Genomic DNA, 23,204 nt, shown 5'->3' with positions numbered 1-23,204 from the left:
TGTCTGCAAATTTAGAAATTGTATTTTGATTCCAAAGTCTAAATCGTTAATATAAATGATATACATGATATATCTCTCTTTGAATGACAGCAGCACTGAGAACATCAGAAAGCAATAAAATAATGTTAATGTATAACAAAAGTATCATCTGACGTTGCCCAATATCAGAGTGGTTTTAAATTGATTTTGTTCTTTCTTCCCTTCTCAAGGTAGTGATTTATATCATTTCATAGATATTGATAGCCTTCCATTACCTCACCCAACTAGTTTGAACTTAGGCAGTAAGCATTGGTAGGCTATTCAACTTCTAAAAGGAGAGAATCACGTGACCCTGTCCCCTTTCAGTGTCAATACACACACTTTCCAGCAGGGGTCACTGAATCGCGATCAGGAGCGGGAACCCGAATTGATATTTCCCTTCTCTTGACTAGTGACGCCGAAACCAATTTTAACATTCCCACCGCAAACCCGCCCGAGATCAGCTATCTGTACAGACCAGAGATCCAATGTGGGACTTTCCTGGTTTAGCGACCCAGTGCCGCATTCCATTTGCCTTAACCACTGGGGAAGCCCTATACTGGACTTTGTACTGTATTAATATATTAGTCTGAAATTCCAACCACACTGATGAGCTTTGGTCATCAATCTCAACTGATGTGCACTGGCGTAGTGCCAGCGTACTATAGCAGAGGCTCCCTAAAAAGGAACTAGGATGATAGCCTTGTTTACCCGGTAAAAAGACTGTGAGCTGAATCAGAATCTGTATCAACACAACTCATCTAATATGGATGCTGGTTTCACGGGAGTTCTGTGTAAATATTGTTTGCCGCATTCCCTACATTACAACAGCGACTACACTTTAAAAGTACTTCATTGGCTGTGAAGCACTTTGGGATGTCCTGAGTTCCTGAAAGGCGCTACAGAAATGAAAGCATGTTGTTTCTTTCTTTCAATCAGTTGCTGATTGTTGAGGGGGGATCCATTCAATAGTAAATGTATTGCCCTATGTGGACCTTTTGGTACATCAGTAAGCAATAACCTCCTGCTGGAAAGATGACAACAGTAAGGCACCTTCTGGTTCCATCTCCCATGTTTATTAAATCGCTGCCCTCAGAACCTCTCTCAGAAGAGGAGAGTAATTCTGGCAGACCCTTGCCGTCATCCATCTCAGTAAGAATAGGCACAGTTATATCACATTCACAAACCACTCACTCATTGAAGGTCACACCATTAAACCTTGCAAATATCAATAGGCTTTCTCTTTCCCTTTTTTTCCTGCAGAGCTATAATGATAGAATAAATCGCAGCAGATTTTGCAGCCTGTCTGTGAAGCAGTAATGGAAGAAAAAAGACAGATTGTTATCTGTTTAGTAAAAGTGGAGGATAACTCCATGAAATCCTCAGCACAAAACAGGTCTCCAGTTACTTCCTGATCAAACTGGAAATAAAGTAATACATTTGATAGATTTCAAGTGACGTAGCCTACATTAAAATTTAAATAATCCCAAATTAATTCCCAAAATAGACATCAACTGACAAAAAAAGTCTGCCCCATTCCCTTTAGTTGTAGAGATAAATATTGCAAATTATATTTAATTAGCTTTAGAATGGTCAATCAACTCTGGAAAATACAATCCGGGAAGGGGTTCTATAAAAGGACTGTCTTCATTGTTAATACTGAAATATTACTAATATTATTTTGGCACAGATCTAACAAATTTTTTAATGATTCTTTCCAACAATATTCCCAAATGTAGAGGAATTCCCATAATTTTACAGGAAAAAGTGACTTGTGCACAAGTCATAAGAAAAGCTATGAATCTACAAGAGAGGAACAGGAAGAGACAGTCACAGAGACAGCGAGATAAAAAGATTTAAAAGACAGAAAGAGAGAAAAAGTGAGAGAGACTGAGAGAGAGCGAAATGGACCGAGAGTGCAAGAGATGCAGATAAAGGAAAAAAGAAACAGAAAAACAAAAAAGATAGATACTTTCAAAGAAAGGCAGAGGTCTGGGATTTCGTCAGAGCTGCTCCCACTCTGCTATCGTAACTTCACAGGGAGAGCGAAGCTGTGACCCTGGAGTGAGAGCAGCTCTGAGGAAATCTCACTCTCTCATACACATACACACAGGATGCCCCATTAATAGGTTGCAGTGGGCATTACAGGATATAAACGGGTCTTTTTCCGAGTGGCAGGCAGTGACTAGTGGGGTACCGCAGGGATCGGTGCTAGGACCCCAGCTATTCACAATATATATTAATGATCTAGACGAGGGAACTAGATGCAATACCTCCAAGTTTGCAGATGACACAAAGCTGGGTGGGCGTGTGTGCTGTGAGGAGGATGCAGAGAAACTCCAGTATGATTTGGACAGGTTGGGTGATTGGGCAGATGCATGGCAGATGCAGTATAATGTGGATAAATGTGACGTTATCCACTTTGGTGGCAAAAACAGGAAGACAGATTATTATCTGAACGGCAATTGCTTGGGAAAAGGGGCAGTGCAACGAGACCTGGGTGTCATTGTGCACCAGTCGCTGAAGGTAAGCATGCAGGTGCAGCAGGCGGTTAAGGCGGCAAATGGTATGTTGGCCTTCATAGCAAGAGGATTCGAGTACAGGAGCAAGGATATCTTGCTGCAGTTGTACAGGGCCTTGGTGAGACCACACCTTGAGTATTGTGTGCAGTTTTGGTCACCTTATCTGAGGAAGGGTGTTCTTGCCATGGAGGGAGTGCAGCGAAGATTCACCAGACTGATACCTGGGATGGCAGGAATGACGTATGGAGAGAGATTGGGTCGATTAGGCTTATATTCGCTAGAGTTTAGATGAGAGGGGATCTCATTGAAACTTATAAAATTCTAACAGGACTAGGCAGACTAGATGCAGGAAGGATGTTCCCAATGGCGGGGGAGTCCAGAACCAGGGGTCACAGTCTAAGGATAAGGGGTAAGCCATTTAGGACTGAGATGAGGAGGAATTTCTTCACACAGAGAGTGGTGAACCTGTGGAATTCTCTACCACAGAAGACAGTCGAGGCCAATTTATTAAATATATTCAAGAAGGAGTTAGATATATTTCTTAAGGCTAAAGGGATCAAGGGATATGGGGAGAAAGCAGGGACAGGGTACTGAATTTGGATGATCAACCATGATCTTGTGGTAAAACCACCAAAGGAACTCCTGTACAAGTGAATAACTGTCTTTAAAGCAATGTTACAGCACCTAGGTCCGTTTGCCGAGAGTAAACAAGCTTTCTGTAAAAACCCTGAAATAACGCGATGACGTCATCACGTTGGTCACGTGGTGCCCCGAGTGGCGGGAAACGTGGCGACGTCATGACGTCAGAGGTGGGCGGTTCTAAGTTCAGTCCTCGTGGAACTAGCTACTGTACAGACCTGTTTGTGATTTCTCCTGCATATTTTGTTTTGTTCATCAGTTTAATTAAATTCGGTTAATTTACTGAACTGACTTGACCTCAGTGATTTAGATAGGAATCCGCAGATTCCTACAATCTCATTAAATGGCGGAGCAGGCTCAAGGGGCCGAATGGCCTGCTCCTATCTTCTATGTTTCTATAAGAGCACTCTCCCCATGGGTGCCATCTGGTTATTACCAAAACACCCAGTTTTCAACGCATGGGCTCCATTGTGAAATGGACACCTGTGGACTAATGAAGTGTACCCATCTTAACCAAGCATAACTGCTCTTGATCGGTGCCGTTACGTCTAAGGACCCTGGTTTACTTTTTCATGCCAATCATTGTTGTTTAACAAGCCTTAATTCTCCATGGCCATATCTATCCCTCAACTAACATCACTAAAAACAGATTATCTGGTCATTATCTCATTGCTGTGTGCGGGAGCTTGCTGTGCATAAATTGGTTGCCGTGTATCCTACATTACAGCAGTGATTACACTTCAATAACTACTGCATTGGCTGTAAAGCGTTTTGGGATGTCCTGAGGTTGTGAAAGACACGATATAAATGCAAGTCTTTCTTTTTTCTATAAAGCGCAAGTCTGTCCAAGACTTTAACATTGCTCCCATATCTTGGGAAACTTTTCTAGCATCTCTTTCCGTCCTGGGCAGCACGAGAAAAGATTTGCCTGACAGGAGTCTCGTGTCTAGTCCGCTCTCTCCATCGCAACTTCTCTTTAATAACCATACCTCTATGGTCAGTGTTCCTCTTAACGCTTCACCGATTCCCTCTAAGCTACAATTGTACATGTTTTTCCACCCTCTACATTCCCACTGTATTGAAATCAAAACTCACCATACAATCTCCTGTTCAAAACTGATTGTTTCCTGGCACCTCAAAACTCTGGAACTCCCTACGTACCTCAGTCTTTTCTTCCTCCTACAACCGGCAGGCTTCGAAAAGTGAAGTTCATCGTCTAGTTACTCTTGTGGCGGAGACCACATAGGGACAATAACACAATGTATAGCCAATGCTGTTATATGTACCTAAACACAATTCACTTTGTATAGCAATGTTGTGATATGTACATGCTGGGTTGGGTTATTGGTGCAGGGTCCCTTTAAGAGCATCGGGAACGTGATGACGTCATGACGGGGCTGAGCCTTCAGACCTCGTGGAGATTGATTAAAGTAAGACACGTTTTGTTTTTGCTTAAAGAAAAGTCTCAGCCTGTTGATTTCTGTCGACTCCAACACTCTTCCCATTTTGCCTTGACGGTGTTCTATACTATGGGCCTTAGTCATTCACCTTTGTCTCGCCAATTTAAAAATGACAGTGTTTATTATTTAGCATAATGCCCCAACAGGCTCACCATTTCCATTCCCTGTTCAGCACATTTGTGAAAAAAGGAGGAAAAATGCAGGCAGAAAATGGAAAGGACTAGGCATAAACTACAGGGAAAAAGTCTGGTCACAATCTGGGAACGCTGCTTCTAGGGAAGCTGACAGGTCAATTCTTTATTAAATGTGGAAGTTACTCAACATTAGAGAAGCAGTGATACGTTGGCCTGGATCTTGCCAGCCCTGGGGAGGCAGGTATGGATGCGGGACTGCCGGGAAAATGGCAGAATCTGGGGGCGGGTGCCCAACCTGCCCCCAACCCACCTCCATGCCATCTTGCCAGGAGGCTGGTAGCTGTCCCGCGCCGGGTCCCGTCTCCTTGGAGGCGGGAAGGGATTACAACCACTTAACTGCCTGTTAACAGGCAGAAAATAGGATTATCTCCATTTTACCCACACAAGTGTAGGCTTCCCGAAGGCTCCGAAACCCGCCAGGGTCACCGAGGCGAATAGTGGGTCTGCGGGGGTCGGAGGGATCCAAAAGTGTGCTGTGGAGGTGAGTGATGGGTGCAAGTGGGGAGAGGTGAGTTTCTGAGGTAAGTACAAAGTGTTAGAAAAAGTGTACTTCCCTTTGTTTCTCCCTGCAGGCTTCAATCGTTAGGTATGCGGAGAGTCTCGCACCTCCGTGGTAGAGATGACAGATGGCTGTTGCATTCGCCAACGCAGCAACCATCTAATTTCTACAAAAGAAAGGGGTCTTGAATTCAAGACCTCATCAAACTACAGAGAATGTCAGTGTTTGACAGCTTCACAGAGCTGTCCAACGATGACAATTCATCTGTCAAAAATTCTTGGCAGATGAAACGTCATACGCTGACATTCTCTGCAACCGGCTTCCCCTTAATTGGCCTGCTAAGCCCACTGGATGGGCTTAACAAGGTCAATCGAGGGAAAATAGCGTGGGTTGGCCAGAAGTTGATGGAGGCGGGACTAAAACCTGACAAGTGGGAGTCCCGCCTCCAAAAGCTCCCCATTGGCAAAATCCAGCCCATTGAGATATAGAGCTGGACACAACAAAGGCACCTTAGTTAAGGGTCCATACAGGCCTGATGAATTAAATATTCACCATACTACCATACGATTTCTCAACTTACCTGGGGAGAAGTAGCAAAGCAGAATCAAGTTATCCTTAAAAGCACTTTATGATTTAAGATCAATTTGAAACATAAATTTTGTTCTGAGCTACTTAAATATTAGTGTGCTTTAGGGAAAAAATAAGGGCTGTGCATTTGTTCAATGCTCAGTGGAAGTAAGCCAAGTGGCTTCAACTTTGAGACATTTTGATATGCTGCAAAAGAACTACAGTACGTTGTTTATTAAATATTAATATTTGGTTTCTTGATTGATGCAAATGGCCTCGTTTTGTTGTAGTGCATATTTATAAGCTATATAGTTCGTTCAGTTTTATTAAATTTTCATCCATTTGCTTCATTCTCCTCCTGAAACACTAGTCACCATGGTATCTCGTCTAAACTTCGTGTGCGAGTGTCGGCAGTGATCGGCAGCAAGAAATTGGAACACAGAGGGTATCTCAGCCAGCCCCAATGTTCACCCAAAGCTTGCATAGGGGTGCTGAGGCAGAGTGCGACACCCCTCCTGCCAACCTGGCTTGCTCAGCGCAGTGTAGGGATTGAACCTGGGAATTTCTGTCTGTACGACAACTGGGCACCAGATAAATCTGCTGGGCCATTGGAGAAACCGTCCAGTTCCGTTTTTAAAACGTTAAGAGAAATAATGAATGGTTATCTTTATCTGTTACTGTACCATTAGTGGTTAACTTTTGGAGAATGTCCAATTTATGACTTGTTGACAACAAAGAGCTGTTTCTAATAGAAGTGGTTCTGTAATAGCCATACTTACATGACGAGGCAGAATCCACAGCACCAAAACACAAACAGTTGCCCATATATAAAAGTGTTTGAAAGTCGCTATTTATGATTATTTTCTGCTCACCTTCCCAAGGAGACATTTGCAGGGTTTGGGGGAATGAGGAGTGGAGTGGGACTAATTGGATAGTTCTTTCAAAGAGCTGGCAGAGACACGATTAGTCGAATGGACTCCTTCTGTGCTGTATGATTCTATGATTGATTCTATAAACAACCAGAGAAACTGCATCACTGGCCTGTATGAACTGGCCAAGTACTCAGCTCACCCATGGTTAGAAAAGGTGGAGGCCTGCACTGCTGGGGTCAGAGTTTATATTCCTCCTATGGTGCTGTTGCCTCCAGAGGCACCAGCAGAACCTCTCTTTAGGTGAGTTTAAGCAACTCCAGATGCAGCAGCACTGCCTCATTTACCATACACCTTGTGTCAGCTTAGCTCAGTTAGTAGCACTTTCACCTGACTCAGGTGGTCATGGGTTCAAGCCCCATTTCAGGACTTGAGCACATAATCTAGGCTGACACTTCAAAGCAGCACTGAGGGAATCCTGCATTGTTGGAGGTGCCGTCTTTTGGATGATGCACTAAATTGAGGCCCTATCTGCCCACTCAGGTGGATGGAAAAGATCCCATGGCACTATTTAAAGACAAGCAGGGAGTTGCCCTCGTGTCCTGTCCAGCATTCCTTCTTCAACCAACACCACCAAAAACAGATTATCTGATTAGTCAGTCATTTGCTGTTTGTGGGACCTTGCCATGCACATAAGAAGTGAACTTGGAAAGTAATTCATTGGTTGTGAAGTTTTTTGGGATATCCTGAGGACACGATGAGGTGCTGGATTTTCATTGAGGAGGCGAGACTACAACTGTCAGGGTTGTAGTTCCGCCTCCATTGAGTTGTAGCCAACCCACACGATTTTGACTTGATTGACCTTGTTGAGCCCACCCAGCGGGCTCAGCAGGCCAATTAAGGACCACCCAACAACAGGTGACGTCACAGATTGATATTTCATCTGTCAAGATCTTTTGACAGATGAAATATCAGCGTTTCACAGCTGTTTGAAGCTGTCAAACACTGACAACCTGTACTCCAAATTAATTCCTTCCTCTCAGGATTATTTAGAGATCTCTCTGGAACAGAAAGCTGAATGCTGCAATTTTTGACAGATCGCGGCCATTCTGCTTTCTGTGCCGGTGAGATGAGGGACTCCAGAGACCTGAAGGAAGGAAGGCTGTAAAGGTAAGTAAAACTTCTTTAAACACACTTACCTCTGCACTCATGCACCCATCACTCACCTGAACACCGGACATCTCGACCCCTCCAGGCCCTTCAGCCCGATGGCCCGCCTCGCTAACTTGGCGTGGTTTGGAGCTGTTGGGAATCCCACACTTCAAGAATGAAAATAGGGATTAGGCTAAAAACTGCCTGTTAACCACCTGTTAACAGGCAGTTAATTGGCACTGCTCCCCTTCCCGCCTCGGGGAGGCGGCTCCCAGTGCGGGTCGGGTATCCGCCTCCTTTGAAACTGGCATGGAGGCGGGTTGGAGGCGGGATGGATTCGTGCCCCCCAATTTTGGGATTTTAACCCCCCACACACCTCCAATCCTGCCTCCACGGCCCAATGAAAATCCTGCCCGAGTTCTTTCTTTCGTTACAGCACTGTTGCCAATGGCAACCTCAACACCCCCACAGGAATTAAACTGATAAAAAGAAATCCAAGCATTCACTTAGTTTTCAGAACTGGACTGAATCAGAATAGGTGGTATGGTGAGGTACACAAGTGCTACTGGCACCCAAGGAGCTGTACGCCAGTAACAATCATTGACCGCAGGGGAGGAGAGATCAAATCTGAAACTGAGAAAGGGGAAGTATGCTTGTTTGAGGTCAAGGTTAAGGTAACTGTGTCAGTGACTGCTGACACATCAAGTATTACTGAAATTTTTCACAATATGATCTTTAAAAACTTCATACAGATATGTCATCACCATGGTAACTAAGATTTTAACTCACAGATGAAATTGGGATTTTTTTTTCATAAGACTATTTTGTATCATGTTATTGGTCTCCCTCTGCTAAATCAAAATTAAATCCATATATTTCCACGCTTGCGAGAAATCGAGTTTATGTTCATTTAAAGAATGATCCTTAAATGATTCCACTGTTGAGATACCGCGGCAAACGTGGGAGTCGAGACCAGAGCTAGTAAAACGGAACAGCTTTTTATTTCAGCCTCATGGCAAAACAGGAACTGGAAGAGCCCGCGCCTGACTTAAATACTCCCCAGACAGGAAGTGCTCCCGGCAGCCTGTCCCTGTGGGAAACAAGTTGCTGGAGGAAAGGGCCCCCAGTTGGGGGCGTCTGCTTAAACTGTCCGTACCGCCGTGAGCGGATTGTGTCCAGTGGTGGCGTGTCGCCACAGAGCTCCCCCCAGAATCCGCTTAGGAGGAGTGGACGAGTCGTGACGGTGGTCTGATGGTTCTGCTGCAGCGGCTCTGCGTTATCGCCGGTCTAGTTGGCGGGGCCTGGCGGTTCACCGCCGGCTGTGCTGGCTTGCTGGCGGGACGGCCTCTAGTTGGAGGCCGGGCCACGGGGACCTGTTCCCCTGGTTCTGTGTGTGCTGGTTTGAACCGGTCGATGGAGACTGTCTCGACCCTGTCGCCGAGTCGCAGCTTGAAGACCTTGTCCCCGGTTTGTAGTACTTCGTACGGTCCGTCGTACGGGGGTCGCAGGGGTCCACGGTGCGCATCGTGTCGCACGAAGACGAAGCGCGCCTGCTGTAAATTTGGCGGAACGTGAGGTGCGAGTTCGCCGTGTCGGTTGACCGGAAGTGGGGCGAACTGCTGAGCAGAAGAGAAAAAGTTGAGCCGCTGCTGGTCGGCCGACCAAAGCGTGGTAGCCTCCGGAAGGAATTCGCCTGGGACGTGCAGCGGTTGTCCGTAGACTAACTCCGCTGCCGAGGACTGGAGGTCTTTTTTGACCGCGGTGCGTAAGCCTAGTAGTACCCACGGTAGGCGGTCAGTCCAGGTACTGTCCTGCAGGCCGGCGCGGAGTGAAGCCTTGAGTGACCGGTGGAAGCGTTCACAAAGCCCGTTGGCCTGCGGGTGGTACGCCGTGGTTCGTGGAGCGTCACACCGAGGTTGCGTGCTGTGGCCGTCCAGAGTTCGGAGGTGAACTGGGCGCCTCTGTCGGAGGTTATGTCGGCCGGTACGCCGAACCTCGCTACCCAGGTGTTAACGAACGCCCTGGCGATGTCGGCTGTGGTGGTGGAGGTCAGCGGCACTGCCTCAGGCCAGCGTGTGTAGCGGTCGACCATCGTGAGGAGATAAGTCTGGCCTTGCAATGACGGCAGGGGCCCGACGATGTCGACGTGTACGTGGTCGAAGCGGCGGCTGGGTACCTCGAAGTCTCCCAGGGGTGCTTTTGTATGCCGTTGTACCTTAGCCCATTGGCAGGCGAGGCAGGAGGTGGCCCAAGTCCGAACATCTCTGCTGAGGCCGCGCCAAACGAAATGCTGGGAGAGGAGTTTGGCGGACGCGCGGGAACCCGGGTGGGAGAGCCCGTGGAGCGCGTCGAAGACGCGGTGGCGCCAGGTTTCAGGGACGACCGGCCTGGGTTGGCGGAGTGTGATGTCGCAAGTAACTGCCGTGGCTTCGGGCCCGTGCGCGACCTTGGCTAGGCGTAGCCCTGGCAGGCTGGTAGCCGCTGAGAGGAGGTCTGGGTCCGTGAGCTGGGCCGCTGCTAGTTGCGCGTAGTCGACCGCGAGGTGATTCGCGCAGATGGCGGGACGGGAAAGGCAGTCGGCGACAACGTTGTCTCTACCGGAGACGTGCTGGATGTCCGTGGTAAACTCAGACACGGCCGCGAGCTGGCGTTGCTGCCGAGCGGACCAGGGTTCGTGTGCTTGGCCATCGCGTATGTGAGTGGCTTGTGGTCCACGTACGCGGTGAAGGGGCGGCCTTCCAGGAGGAACCTGAAATGGCGGACCGACAGGTGGAGCGCGAGAAGCTCGCGGTCGAAAGTGGAGTATTTGACCTCCGGGGGCGCAGTTGGCGGCTGTAGAAGGCAAGTGGCTGCCACGTGCCATTAACCCACTGCTCGAACACGGCCCCGACCGCGTGGTCGGAGGCGTCGGTGGTGAGCGCGACACGGGCGTCGGCCCTCGGGTGCGCGAGCAGAGTGGCGTCGGCGAGCGCGTTTTTGGTGGCGTCGAAGACGGCTGACGTGTCAGTGGTCCAGGCTACGGCCATCTTGCCGGATTTACCTCGGAGGGAGTCGTATAGGGGCTTCATGAGGGCTGCAGCTCTGGGGATGAACCTGTTGTAGAAGTTCACCATCCCGAGGAACTCCTGGAGGCCCTTGATGGTTGTGGGGTGGGGGAACTGCTGGACGGCCTGCACCTTGTTGGGCAGGGGGACGGCCCCAGTAGGGGTGATGTGGTGACCGAGAAAATCGATCTCGGTTAGGCCGAATTGGCACTTCGCCGGGCTGAGGATGAGCCCGTGTTGGGCTAGGCGCCCGAACAGGACGCGAAGGTGTTCGAGGTGTTCCTGTTTGGAGGAGCTGGCCACGAGAATGTCGTCTAGATAGACGAATAGGAAGTTCAGGTCCCGCAGGACCGAGTCCATAAGGCGCTGGAAAGCCTGGGCTGCATTCTTGAGGCCGAAGGTCATCCTCAGGAACTCGAACAGGCCGAATGGGGTGATGACGGCCGTTTTGGGGATGTCCGCGGGGTGTACGGGGACTTGGTGGTAACCGCGCACCAGGTCGACTTTGGAAAAGACGGTTCGTCCGGCCAGTCGGGCCGAGAAGTCCTGGATGTGAGGCACCGGGTATCGGTCGGGGGTGGTGGCGTCGTTAAGGCGGCGGTAGTCCCCACAAGGGCGCCAGCCTCCGCCGGGCTTAGGGGCGATGTGGAGGGGCGAGGCCCAGGGGCTGCTGGAGCGGCGGATGATGCCGAGTTGTTCCATGGTGGTGAACTCGGCCCGCGCGATTTCCAGCTTGGCCGGGTTGAGCCTGCGGGCGTGGGCAGAAACTGGAGGGCCGGTGGTGGGAATATAGTGCTCCACCCCGTGTTTGGCGGCTTTGGCCGAAAAGGTCGGGTTGGTGAGGGCGGGAAACTCGGCTAGGAGTGCCGAGTAGTCGTCCACGGCCCTGGCGAGGCAGTAGGTCGTCAGGCTGGCCGAACGGTCCAGGGTAAAGGCGCCGGGGATGGTGGCCATAGTGTTGGCGTCGACGAGGCGGTGCCTTGGAATGTCGACAGGGAGGCCGTGGGCGCGTAGGAAGTCGGCGCCGATGAGTGGGCAGAGGACCTCGGCGGTGAGGAACTCCCAGCGGTAGCGGCGGCCCGCGAGGTCGAGCGTGACCATGCGGGTGCCATATGTGCGGATGTCCGAGCCATTGGCGGCGGCCAGCGTGATACCTCATGTGCCGCGTTGGATTTCGAGGGCGGAGGCAGGGGTGATGCTGTGCTGGGCCCCTGTGTCGCACAGAAATCGGCGGTTGGTTCTGTCGTCAGTGACGTACAGTAGAGGCCCCTTTTGCCCCACGGCCATCGCGGGGGCCGGTGCGGGGGGGGAATTGAAGGTACACGGTGGCGTGCAGCGTTGTGCCTTAGTGCCAAAACGGGTGTGGTAGTAACAGTGGCCCGGAGTGGTAGGGCGGGCAGGCCTGGTGGGCCGGGGAGACCGCGTGGTCGTTGCCGCGAGGTCGGGCGTGACGTCGCGCGCGGACTGTGCAGAGAGCAGCCGGTCGGCCTTTTCGGCTATGTCATTCAGGTCCGTGGAGCCGGACTCCACAATGAGCGGACGGATGCTGGCGGGAAGCTGCCGAATGAAAAGCGTGCGAAAGAGGGCGCCGGGGGGCTTGTCGTCCGCGAGGGACAGCATGTGGGAAAGCAGGTCTGATGGTGAAGCGTCACCAAGACCGGGGAGGTCAAGGAGTTGGCAGTGGCGCTGGTAAGAGGACGTTTGAAATTTTTTAAGGAGCGCAGCCTTCAGATGTTCGTACTTGCCAGTCTGTGGTGGGTCCTGCAGCGCTGCCCAAACTTTGGAGATGGTAGCGTACGTGAGCGAGGAGACGAGGTAGTCGTACTTCGTGGTGTCGCCTGTGATGCCTTTCAGCCGGAATCTGGACTCGGCTTGAACGAACCAGGCTTCGGCCAAGTTTTCCCAAAAGTCTGGTAATTTAACCGTGACTGCGTTTGTATCCGCCATGCTAGCTTAGGATTCGTCCTGAGCGTCGGGGTCACCAGTGTTGAGATACCGCGGCAAACGTGGGAGTCGAGACCAGAGCTAGTAAAACGGAACAGCTTTTTATTTCAGCCTCATGGCAAAACAGGAACTGGAAGAGCCCGCGCCTGACTTAAATACTCCCCAGACAGGAAGTGCTCCCGGCAGCCTGTCCCTGTGGGAAACAAGTTGCTGGAGGAAAGGGCCCCCGGTTGGGGGCGTCTGCTTAAACTGTCCGTACCGCCGTGAGCGGATTGTGTCCAGTGGTGGCGTGTCGCCACACCACTGTATTATTACGGGGCTATATATAAGGGAGCACCACGAGCAATCAAACAGTGGAGTAGTTCACATTGCCATTTGCCCACTCTCCCAAACAGAGTCCATTATATGACAATCAGCAGCTTCAGTGGCACAGTGTTTTAACAGCATTGCAGGATGTAGGTCTGAAGACATGATACCCCACAAAATGAGTCTTTGATCGCAGCCAAACTCTCAGATGGCGGGCCAAGTATCAAGAGAAAGAAAGTCAGTCTGGGTCACTCTTCACACACGTCTCCAAGCAGCTGGGTACAGGTTGGCACTTGATAAAGGACCACCAACCTAACCAGGGAATATTGTTCATTAAATAATTTGCACAGGATGCCACCAAGGTTGAAAAGAGTAAAAGAGAAGGCAAGGTAAATCAGACGTAATAACTGAACACCACCAAATCTGGGATTTAAAACTCAAGAGTGTGGGTGGAAGGAAAGATTAGGGAGATAAAGAATTCCACAGGTTTGAAGCCCTGGAAAAGAATTAGAGTAGGACACTAGGCAATCAGTCTTTTTTCAACACAGTGAGAACGTACTAAGGAGGAGGAAGAGCACGTAAAATGATGCTTCGAGAAAACAAGAGAAGTTCACAGGTTCACTGACCAATGTAGTATCAATAAAGTAAACAAAGACGAGAAAAATTACAAAAGATGTTGGAGGCTGCAGGCGAGAGCAGGATAATTTATCAGGCGATGCACTTCTGGGCAGGAAGCAAGAAGCTTAAGTTAAATGTCCTCATATATGGGAACAGTATTCAAGTCTTGGATAGGCTTAGGGTATATACAGAGTTAAGAATTGTTGCGGTGCAAAAGAACGGTTTGGCCCAAAGGAAAGAACACTAATTTCTTGGAGACTATGTTAGCAATGGAAGAAAAGTTCCATTTGACACCAAAGGAGACATCAACATCAATAATGGCAAACAGATGAGGAAGGATTAAGTGTAGAGCCTGTAACAACAATAGGAATTTCTATCTTTAATTTTGCATACGTTCAAATAGCTAGGCTTTTCTCGAAGTACAATACAATGGGCCCGACACACCCAGTCTGCATGAAACAGGCAGGGTACAGTCCCTCAAATTGGCTGAAAAATAGCATTTCCTTGATGGCTGGGGCAACATGTTTAAAATGGTAACAAATGCAGCATTTTTGCCAGATGAAAATGTAACTTCTGATTACTGTCAAAAACAAGCAGGCTATTTTGCTGGGAAATCTGGCAGCTACAAGATGTTACCCTTTTGTTTGCCAACGTATGAAGCCTATTAATATTTTGTTTGTCTGAGTACTTCAAGGGAATTGGCTTTAGAGATGTTCCATGAGATATACATCAGCCCTGGAAAAAACACCAGCTTCGACATCTCTCACATATTCTACATTTAACATCTCCTGTCTAAAGACTGATGGTGCACCAAGGTGAGAGAAGGCTCAGTTGATTTATTCAAGGAATTATGAAGTGGCAGCTTTCTCAAAAGGGCATATAAACCTTTTGTGGACTGATCATAGTTCTCGCATACAGGTATTGTGCTGTTTAATAGTTTGTCTATGTCTTTTGCTTCCAAGTATCATTTTACTTGTAAATAAATCCAGAACAGTAGCTTGTTAAACTAGTCTAAAAGGTGTAATGTTTTTCTGGCATCTAGAAGACAGGAGAGTGGCAGGCATCCAAAATATATTCCAGGGATCAAGTTATCATGATTGGAGTTAATTGTTATGCCTAGTCTATGCTGACCCAAGTACAACAAAGAATAAAGATGCAGGTTTCAGTTGATAAGACACTCGATCCTTTTTATTAAAATTATTGTCAACTGTCATCAGGAAAAGCCCAGACTGTAAAGATGGGGTCAAAGGTTAAAGGTGGTAGCTGTTGGTTTCACCTCGAGAGACACGCATGAAGAAACTGTCTTTGAATAACAAAGAAAGAAGAGCATGGACATTTCTGGAGCTTGCCCTCTTGCCCAAGACTGGAGACCCCCCCGTCCCAAATACCAGGCATGAGGTCATTTGCATACTTGGGGCCAGCACCAACACCTGCCCGAGCCCATCCGCCCTTCTCAGCCACAGTGCAGTCCTCCCAATATCCAAAGCTCCCACTGTGGCTACTCCAACTAGAGAAAGTGTTTGATTGCATACCGACTCAAGAAAATACTTGATTCCACTCCAATCTGAGAAGATAATCGATTCCACTCCAACTTGATTCCTTCGGAGATTAATTATCTTATTCTAGCAAAGATTTTGGGGCCTTCAAGAGCTCTCAAAGGGACTCAAACCAGGTTTAAAGGGAGGAATTTCCTGGGGAAGCTTGGGAAACGCCCTCCCCCTGCCCCCACCCCCAACCCGACAGAGCCAGATTTCAGCCCATATTTTTCACTGGAAATAAAAATTGGGATGTAAAACGGGCTGCCGATTCGCATAAAATGAAAATTTACCCCACAATCTATGAAGGTCATTGTAAACACTGCCAGATTAATTAAAGCAATTCTAAATATCTCGCACTTCCTTAGCTCTCAATCGTGTATGGATTGTAGATCTCATTTGATTCTAGGTTTTTCTGGTATGTAATAAGTGATCCTTTTTCAAAAAATTACAAAGCCATGGCTTATGGCTGGAGCTGGAGCTGGAGCTTCTCATTAGGACAAAGAGCCCATGTAAATTAAAGATAAAATTTTGATAATTTGGGGAAATACACCTCTATCCTCACATGAAGTAAAGAATAAAATTGCACTGTGCCTTTTGTCCCTACAATACACAATATTGAGGTCCAGCTACATCAACTCTTGTGTTCCTGGCATCGACCTAAAAGTATTAGCCTGAGAATGGTAATAATATCCTGGTTGTTAGATGATTTATTGGGCTTTATATATACACATAGCTGCACAGCAAATTCATTCAGAAATGTAGTCTAGATCCATGTATCTTCCACACAATGCTTGATGCACTTAATAGATGCATTTAAGGGAAAACACAATAGAAGGTCATTCTGATAGAGTTAGATGAAGACGGGTGGGAGGAGGCTCCCATCAGCAGAGACCAGTTGGGCTGAATGGCCTATTTCTGTGCTGTAATTCTATGTAACAATATCTACTTACTAGGCACTGACAGTATGTTATTTCATCAAAATATATTTCAGATAAAATTAAAGGTTCAAACAATAAGTTTTATTTCAGTCGCTCAATGATGGAATGTCTAACTGATTTAAAATGTAATGAGGGGAGATACTGTACACTTATTAATGCCTCTCAGTTCTTCCTCGTTCTCATAATCTTAATGTTCTGTATAGGGGGAAAATTCAGTATCGCCCCATTTGGGGCGCGATTATCGGCCGTGCGCAAAGTTTAGCGCCTGGCGCTAATTATCGCCTCCACCTACAAACTTGGCTTTTATCGCCCCTGGAGGTGATTGGAGCGCTAAATCAGGCGCTACACACCTCTCTTAAGGCCGAGGAGCGAGGCGCTACCTCAGAGCACTGGCGAAGCCCATGTGATGTCAGTCAGCAATGGAACACAGACTCAATGGCGCCGGCCAGTTCTTAAAAGGGGAGGGTTGATCTTGCTCTCCATCCACATCCTGCTCATTGCAGACTTGAATCTCAGCCTGGAGAGACCTGTACATCAAATCTGCTGGAAAGAACAATGGAGTGGCCCAGGGAAAGAGCTCAGAGTGCAGCCCCCACAGTCTCTTCTAAATCGAAACAAGGGCAAATCAAAATGAACCAGCAAAGTGCTGCTCAGTACCCAAAACTCCTTCACACAGCGTTGAATCTTTCCAGAAGTCTCTCTCTCTCTCTCAGAATGCGTGCTGCAAAAATGCCACCAACAAAAAAAGGCAGGAAGCGGTCACCTTTAAATAGCGCTCCCTCAGTCCCTTCCTGACTGCAAAACGCTCCCCTCAACCGGTCGTTGCTAGCGGCAGGCGGTAAGGCAGGGGGCGCCACTCAATATCCGGTCCGGGGCGCTACCGGGGCGTTGCACACTTGACTGACATCACGATCTGCCGGCGCAGGAGATCGTGGCGGTAGTGTTTAGGGGCGCCGCAAAATGTCTAGTTAATTTCGTGAGCGGCGCAAACATCGCCGCGCCCGGGCGCTAGTTGCTTTGCGCCCCATTAGCGCCCTCTTAAGGCGCTAATGGGAGGCGCAAACCAACTGAATTTTTCCCCCTATATGTTTGATAGAAGCAGCTGTGTGGAGAATTTTCCCAATCAGTGACACCGTTAAGTTCTATTCCAATAATATCATGAATGCAGAGTGCTGCCACGGCCCATTGTTCCCAATTATGTCACTGCAGTGGTATGTTCTGCACAGATGGTCTATTTCCAGACTGCCACCGACCAATGCTTCGAACTCAAGAAAACAAGCCATGCCTGTTGCCTCCTTTCTAGCAGCAAGATGCAACCGGATTTGTCCTGAAATCCAACTACCTCTCGTCACTGTAAACAACCCAAGCTATGTGGCTCTGATCAGCATTGACCTTAAGGGGCGGGTCTCACCCTGGCAAGGATTCAGCCACATGTGGACGCTCGTTACTATAAACTGACAGCCAGAATCCACATATGTCCCGGCCAGCCCTCCTGTCAATTTAGAGGGCTGGAGTTGCTATAATCATTTCAAAATAAAGCCCTCAAAACCTACCCTGCTTGCACACCCACACATGTGCTCTACACACTCAAGTATGCACATATTCTTGTATTATAGCAGGCTGGACAGGTGCAGCTGTCAGGCTGGGAGAGGCAACAGGCAGAGAGGAGGGTGTGGGTCTGCACTGATGTGATTTTATTTCCACCTCCCCACCTAGTGCGACTGTCCAAAGATGGACTGAATTCCGGCACCAGGTCTCAATATAAATAAGCCATGAAAGATACTCGTGACTGAACAGATTTATCCCAACATAACAGAGGATCATGTGGCAGTTCGGATGAGCACGGTCCCCAACCCCCACATTCTTTGGCAAAAATTGAATATCAGTTTTCTGTTTAAAGGAATATTCCAGGATAAAGCCTCACACTATTCTCATCCTTGTGCTTCCTCTCTAAATATCTGCCTTTCACCTTTTCCTCTCCTGAAGGTGGCGATTCATGCTAGCACCAACAGCCTTCCAGTAGCTTGCCCGAATCACTCTTATTCATGTACAAGTGAAAGTCAGCCATCTATATGACCATGGGAGGCAATCATAGCCAAATCTGATTCCACCCTCATCTGATGTCCACACCGATGTACTTTCTAGCAGTGGTCATTGACACAGGAACCCTGGCTGATTTTCCCAAATCTTGAAGCTAACTGTAGACGCAGCTGTAGATCAGTTAACTCAAAAGAAATGGAACCAGGGCCTTCATGGTCTGTGACTCAGTGCCACACCATGCAGGGTGTTTACCTACTGAGCCTCAAACATTGAGTTCCAACTTTTTTTTTTTAACCTCATGATAGATACCTGGGCCTAGAAATTCGAGTAGGCCGGAAACGTGCCGGTAACAGTGCAGGCCAAGGCTGACAGCCGGCCGCACAAAGAGCACAGGCGGCACCCATATTTAGGTGCTGCCCGTTAATTAACATGAGCGGAGCAGAGAATCTGTTGTGCAACGCGCTCTTCCCGGCGCTAACCTCTGCAGGAGGCTGATGGTTGCATCTCAAGGATTGGTGAGGCGCTCTCGGGCAACGTGCTGTGTCGGATCATTTGGCGACGGCTTCTGGGTTTTGCTATCGAGTCTGTGTTGTGGCAGGTGACGAGCCATTTATTTGTCCACTGCTCCCCTCGTACTTCTGGGTCTTATGTGGGGTCCACAAATGGGTACCAGACTGCCTGGTACTCCCAACTTCGCTGGCTGTCATAGGTCCACAGATGTGTCACCCAGATGGCTGCTATGTGGAGGTTTGTGCTCCACCATGGTGCTGGAGGGGAAGGGGGATGGCAATGCACTGTCTTGCAGCTACCAGTGACCGTTCACTAGCCTGCATATTCACAGGGGATTCACTCCCTGGAGAGAGTGTCTTAAAGCACAGGATCAGATCTGGAGGCACTGTGACTGAAAATGCCACGTAAGACTGTGGCACAGATGTCCTTAAACTGTTGCATGAGACATCAATGGAAATAAATTTTTTAAAAAGGGGAACATGAACTTTCGGTCAGGAGTTTACTAGTGTGAATGGTGCAGAGGAGAGTTCAATAATATTTTTAACAACAGCAGACTTTTGATGAACTCTTGGTGAGAATATGCTGTCAAGCCTTTTAAAAGTAGACTTCCAAATTTTGCATATCATTTTATCAGTTCCTAAATTTTATACATTGGGGTTTTCTAGTTTAAGGAAATGCAGCTTTGATTTTTCCTGAGGTTATTACAACTGCAGTACAGTACAGTTGCTTTAAAAAATATTTATCTCCTATACTATTTGACTGACTGAGGGGGGGAGGGGGTGGCGGGAAGTATTTGATGCATCGCATTGGAAGCAGTTTTCACTCCAATAGCACGCCATACTTAACAGTTATCCCAACAGCTGTTTACTGTACGGGTTCTAGCTCACCGCCGCTTTCTCCTGCCTCTCCACGTTGTCAACGGCTGCACGCAAAGGCATGCTTTGGAGAGGGCGGTAAGAGGAGAGCCCCATGCTGTAATTCGGCATTGCACGCAGATTGACGTCACCCTGCTGCTAATTAAAATACTTGCCATGAACGCAGGCAACGTCAGCACTGCTGACCTGCCAAAAATGGCGACCGCTGCAGGACCCACTGGAAGCGGGCAGAAGTGAGGTGGCCACCATTCTTTCTGCAAAAAACAGGTCTCAACAGCCAGCGCTAACACCTCCAATTTCTAGGCCCTGGTCTCTTAACTGGAGCTGGCATTTTCACACTGTTTGAGTCCAGTTAAGACTTGATATTTCAGTGCCCTCCTTCAGCCTCTCGTGTCCCCCACTTCTCACTGAAACCATTGAGAAACTTTCAGAGAAGCAATTTCTGTCCACTAAGTCAAATGTGGGTTTGAGTGAATTTCCAAGATGTAAATTCCCACATTTTTTTCCTTCACAAGAAATAAAATGAAATGACATAGAAATTACAGCACAAAAACAGGCCGGTGTTTATGCTCCACATGAGCCTCCTCCCACCCTATTTCATCTAACCCCATCAGCATATCATTCTATTCCTTTCTCCCTCATGAACTTACCTAGTTTCCCTTCAAATGCATCTATGCTATTTGCCTCAACTACTCCCTGTGGTAGCGAGTTCCACATTCTAACCACTCTCTGGATAAAGAAGTCTCTCCTGAAATCCCTACTGGATTTATTAGTGACTATCTTTTATTTATGGCCCCTAGTTCTGGTCTCGTCCGCAAGATATGGTGAAGCACATACAAGTGTGTGGGACCTTATCCTGTAGTGTTATCATAATGAGTCTGTTCCGCCTTCAGCTGTATGTCATGTTGAGGCACTGTCGCAGCACTATAGAATAAGGTTCTCTTTAAACATTGGAAAAACTCAGCAGACCAGGCAACATCCGTGGAGAGAAAATAGAGTCAACGTTTCGGGTCAAACCCTTAGTCTTGACAAAGGGTTTGACCCGAAACGTTGACTTTAGTTTCTCTCCACAGATGTTGCCTGGCTTGCTGAGTTTTTCCAGCATTTTCTGTTGTTATTTCGGATTTCCAGCATCTGCAGTATTTTGCTATCGTCTCTTTAAACGTTAATGCTCGGTTTCTAAAATCTTATGAATGATCCAGTTTTCTAACACTATTTCTCAATCCAATGTACTGCTGACCAGCATTCTGCAAACTGGCTGAAGGCAACAGTTGGATCCATTGATTTGCTTCAGACTGGAATATAATTGCAGGTTGAATTGAATCCAATACCGGAGGCAGCCTGGAAAACACCTTGAGGTTTGTGCTTCACTCATGGTCACTGAAATAAATGAATCAGTACACCACCTAAAAATCAAGTGCTGTGTTAGTTAATTCCATCAAAGGAGGGAACTGGGATGTTGCAATAGCCCTCAGAGGCTATGATCAAATAGTTTGATGGTACTCACATGGAACTGTACCCCGATACAAATCAGCATTTTCAGGAGAGGAGTGAAAATAATTGGGGGGTAAAACTATTGTTTTAAAAATTCAAGAAGTGAAGCTTTTCTATATCCGATGGACATTAACAATTGTTCTTAAAATTTATGCAAGGCCATTGCATGTGGTGAAATTACAACTTAACATAAAGAACAATTGCAAACCAAATAGTTACAAATGATCAGGATTTAGCATCCTTTCTTCAGTTGATTTTTGTTTTCAATGCATGAATGTTGGTAAAAGTCTCCAGGGAATCTGCTTCGAACAAGTCACTGCATAATAGTGTGAGGGAGATGAGCCGCTCAAAAGGCAAGTTCTCTAACACCTGGTCTAATGACTGTCTACAGATGCTATTTGAGCTCCCTCATACTGTTGGGCTCAGTGAATCCTGCAAAGCAGCTCCCAATGAGGTTATTGACATTCAGCGATTAAACAAAAAGTGTTTTTTTTTTAAGCGTGTAAAGAAAAGGGGTGTTAATCGTAACTCCTTACTGTTAGTTTATTAAAAGGGAGCCCACTATTGAGAACTGCTCTGTAAATTGAGCAACACAACATATAATTCATGGCAGAAAATTATAGCCCTTTTTAACAAAGAAAATAGCCTTTATCTATGGGACTTTTTGCTGGAGTTTCCCCCATTCAATGCACACTTCCTTTTCAAATGGTAGGGAAAACGTTTTGGGGTAATTTAACCAATGCAGCTTCAGGTTTGGGCAAGAGAAGCTTCCGATCGGAGGAGTCATGCAGGTCCCCAATAGTTCTGTTCTACATGGCTTTAACATGCCCAATCTAGAGGTCCAGTAGGAGCCGGTCAAATGCAAACACACATGCTTAAAGCCAACTGTGAAGGACAATCCAGACTTAGACTTATACTTGGGTCTTCCTAATGGAGTCAAGAGTTAGTTCATGAAGATTTCTGCTCCTTTTTGTCAAAATTCTATCATCTACATGCAGCAAGACCTGGACGACATTCAGGTTTGGGCTGATAAGTGGCAAGTAACATTCGCACCACACAAGTGCCAGGCAATGGCCATCTCCAACAAGAGAGTCTAGCCACCTCCCCATGACATTCAATGGCATTACCATCGCTGAATCCCTCACCATCAACATCCTGGGGGTCACCATTGACCAGAAACTTAACTGGACCAGCCACATAAATACTGTGGCAACAAGAGCAGGTCAGAGGCTGGGTATTCTGCGGTGAGTGACTCCTCTCCTGACTACCCAAAGCCTTTCCACCATCTACAAGGCACAAGTTAGCAGTGTGATGGAATACTCTCCACTAGCCTGGATGAGTGCAGCTCCAACAACACTCAAGAAGCTCAATACCATCCAGGACAAAGCAGCCCACTTGATTGGCATCCCATCCACCATCTTAAACATTCACTCCCTCCACCACCGGCATACCATGGCTGCAGTGTGTACCATCTACAAGATGCACTGCAGCAACTCGCCAAGCCTTCTTCGGCAGCATCTCCCAAACCCGCGACCTCTTACACCTAGAAGGACAAGGGCAGCAGGCGCATGGGAACACCACCACCTCCATGATCCCCTCCAAGTCACACACCATCCTGACTTGGAAACATATCGCCGCTCCTTCATCGTCGCTGGGTCAAAATCCTGGAACTCTCTCCCTAACAGCACTGTGGGAGTACCTTCACCACACGGACTGCAGCAGTTCAAGAAGGTGGCTCACCACCATCTTCTCAAGGGCAATTAAGGATGGGCAATAAATTCTGGCGCTGCTAGCGACGCTAAATTCTTTCTCATGCCATACCAGCGCACATTAGCTCCCCATAGATTCTCAATCTTGGGCAGTGTCTCACCTCCTTCAATAAGTCCCCACCTAAGACCAAGCATTTGCTGGATGAGGAATAGTAGGCACAAACCCACTCACTTTAACTCTGCGTGCACCAGCTTTGCCACATTAATT

The 23,204-nt window shown here is 47.7% G+C and overlaps 1 protein-coding gene across 3 annotated transcripts in view; it reads right to left on the bottom strand.

Moving 5' to 3' along the window:
• LOC147101209 (inactive phospholipase C-like protein 2) overlaps positions 1–23,204 on the bottom strand; it is a 221,781-nt gene that overhangs the window by 29,078 nt on the left and 169,499 nt on the right. The gene's annotated exons all lie outside the window — the stretch shown is intronic.

This window comes from Somniosus microcephalus, chromosome 24, assembly GCF_052327205.1.
Source record: "Somniosus microcephalus isolate GS21.2 chromosome 24, FLI_Smic_1.0, whole genome shotgun sequence".
Lineage (NCBI taxonomy): Eukaryota > Metazoa > Chordata > Chondrichthyes > Squaliformes > Somniosidae > Somniosus > Somniosus microcephalus.
The sequence above is the reverse complement of the archived record's forward strand: the minus strand, read 5'-3'. Positions and strand labels throughout refer to the sequence as shown.